Source organism: Otolemur garnettii, unplaced genomic scaffold (assembly GCF_000181295.1).
Source record: "Otolemur garnettii isolate 467f Iridium unplaced genomic scaffold, OtoGar3 scaffold00181, whole genome shotgun sequence".
Classification (NCBI taxonomy): Eukaryota; Metazoa; Chordata; class Mammalia; order Primates; family Galagidae; genus Otolemur; species Otolemur garnettii.
The window spans coordinates 337,137-340,136 of NW_003852576.1; positions in this window are offsets into that span (position 1 = coordinate 337,137).

Sequence of the window (3,000 nt, forward strand, 5' to 3'; positions counted from 1 at the left end):
CATCACAGCTCACAGCAACCTCCAACTCCTGGGCTCAAGCGAGTCTCCTGCCTCCGCCTCCCAAGTAGCTGGGACTACAGGCGCCCCCCACAACGCCCGGCTATTTTTTGGTTGCAGCCATCATTGTTGTTTTGTGGGTCTGGGCTGGGGATTTGAACCCGCCACCTTAGGTGTATGTGGCTGGCGCCTTAGCCGCTTGAGCCACAGGCGCCGAGCCTAAGCACCTGTTTTCAATCCTGGATGGGGAGAATACACCTATGAATGGAACTGATGGGTTATATGGTACTTTTATGTTTAACTCTTTGAAGAACTGCCAAATTGGTTTCTACAGCATTGTAGCCTTTTTACATTACTGTGTATAGGTTTTTTAAGAGAAGTTATGAATCTTTGGAAATGAAACTCTGGCTGAACAAAACAAGGAAATTTTTAAAAAGAAAAAGATAGCCAGGCTTCATCTTTAGAAATTCTATTTATTTTTAATAAATCTTAGTAGAGCCCAAGCCACCCCAGTGACCCTCAAGTAATCCTACTGGCTGCTGGGATTGAGAACTACCACTACTCTAGATGCACTCCAGGGAAGTAATGAAACAATTTTCCCCTAGAGAAAAGGAATAATTTAATTATCACAGAACCAGAACTAATTTATGTTTCTTAATTTCTGTAGCTATTTGATTCATAGCTATGTATCTGCACCTAGAATCGTGCTTGGCACAGAACTGAACAAAAATATTGGCTTAATGTTGAATATCTAATTTTATTTTAAGCTTACAATGAATCATATATGGCTCGGCACCCTACCAAAACTGTAAGTTTAAAACGGAACTAAATCCTAGGGACAGTAAATAAAATAATGTAGATACTTCTTAATTTTCCCCTTTAATCCATTAGTTTGGCCAGACAAAAAGACAGATGAGTTTTAGAGCATTAAATAATTATTATAGTAAATGGAATGGGGCTTTGCCAGCTGTGTCTAGCTACTGTTGCATCAGAAATAATATCTGTATTGGAAGATCTTTCTAAAAGGCTCCTTGAGGCCAGGTGGCTCACACCTGTAATCCTAGCTTTCTGGGAGGCCGAGGCAGGTGGATCACTTGAACTTTGGAGTTTGAGACCAGCCTGAGCAAGAGTGAGACCCAGTCTCTAAAAATAGCCGGGCATTGGGGACAGCACCTATAGTTCCAGCTACTTGAGAGGCTGAGGCAAGAGGATGGCTTGAGCCTAAGAGTTTAAGGTTGCTGTGAGCTATGACGCTATGGCACTCTACTGAGGACCACAAAATGAGACTCTGTCTCAAAAAATTAAATAAATAAAACCAAAAAATAAATAAAATGCTCCTTGAATAGTATGCCATGATTGATCTTCCTAACAAATTCTTTTCAATATCAGTAAATTTCAGCCCCAAGCAGCAGTCAAGACAGAGCCTGCACTTTACTTTCATTGTCCTGCCATAGAGACATTTAAATGCTCCAATTCATGTTATAACCTTATAAGCAGGGTCTAATAGGTTGAGGGTACCCATTTCATTGATGACAGGCTCATTAAGGATAACTTAGAAACTACCATGCTAGAAGTTCTGTCTCCCTCAATGATGCTTTCATGACTGAAAGGGAATAAGGCCACTAAACACAATCAGAGAGGTTAAGTAGTTTGCTCAGAGAGATACAGCTACCAAGCCATGGTGTCAGGATCTGCTTCTGACACCACTTGTCAGGGCCCGGGACTGGCCAGGACATGGACCGCTAAGCTACCTTGCTCAGGAATAGTTTCTCTTAGGTGCTTGAGGGCTATCTACTTTAGCTGGAGAGAGAGAGAGAGACTTAGAGAGAGTAAAGCAGTCTTCTTAAAACAGATAGATCTTAGTCTTAGCAGAGCTTGGTAATCTTCAGCAGAGAGACGCCGAGCTGGCGTTCTGCAGGCAGGAGAGGAGACAGAGTCAGAGTAAGCGAGTCCGTGATAGAATGCACATGCTTTTTGACTGCCTTCTCCTCCAGCCTAATATAAGGCTGAGGTCGTGCTTCTCAACACCACAGGTGTAGAGACTGCCAATTCTCCAATGCCCTCATCTCACGAGCTCTCTCATGCTTATTAGGACTAAATCTCTCTCCATGCCCTTTTCTTCCATTACAGGTACTTCCTATAACTCTCACTCCTCCTAGCCGTAGGCTATACAGGCTGCTATACCATGGTATTGGGATTCAAATCCAGATAATATGCCTCTAGCAACCCAGATCCTAACTACTACTCTATATTGCATTTGTAAGTAAGAATGCTCATTGTGGGCAGTGCCTGTGGCTCAGTGGGTAGGACACTGGCCCCATATACCAAGGGTAGCAGGTTCAAATACGGCCCCGGCCAAACTGCAAACAAAAAATAGCTGGGCATTGCGGCAGGCACCTGTAGTCCCAGCTACTTGGAAGGCTGAAGCAAGAGAATCGCCTAAGCCCAGGAGTTGGAGGTTTCTGTGAGCTGTGATGCTACAGCACTCTACCAAGGGCAATAAAGTGAGACTCTGTCTCTAAAAAAAAACTTAAAAATCTTGGTAGAAACTATGTCCATCAAAAGAGTATATAAGTAAATTGTGATACAACTATAAAACAGAATACTGTTTAGCAGTTACAAAAGTATATGTTAACATAGACGAGTCCCCCAAACATAATATGGAATGAAAAAAGCATGTTTCAAAAACATAATTCAGTATTAAATCATTTATATGTAAAATATAAAAACATGTCAAACAATTGTATATTCTTTCCAGATGTATACATATTTATACATATACATACAGCAAAAGTGTGAAAACATTCAAAGACATGATAAATACCAAATTTGAGAAAGTGGCTATCTTTGAGAAATAGGATCAGGGCAAATAGGAATGGGGCAGTAAACAGATCTATAAGGATTTTTAAAAAAATGATATCAAAGGCTCAGCGCCTGTGGCTCAAGTGGCTAAGGCGCCAGCCACATACACCTAAGGTGGCGGGTTTGAATCCAGCCCAGGCT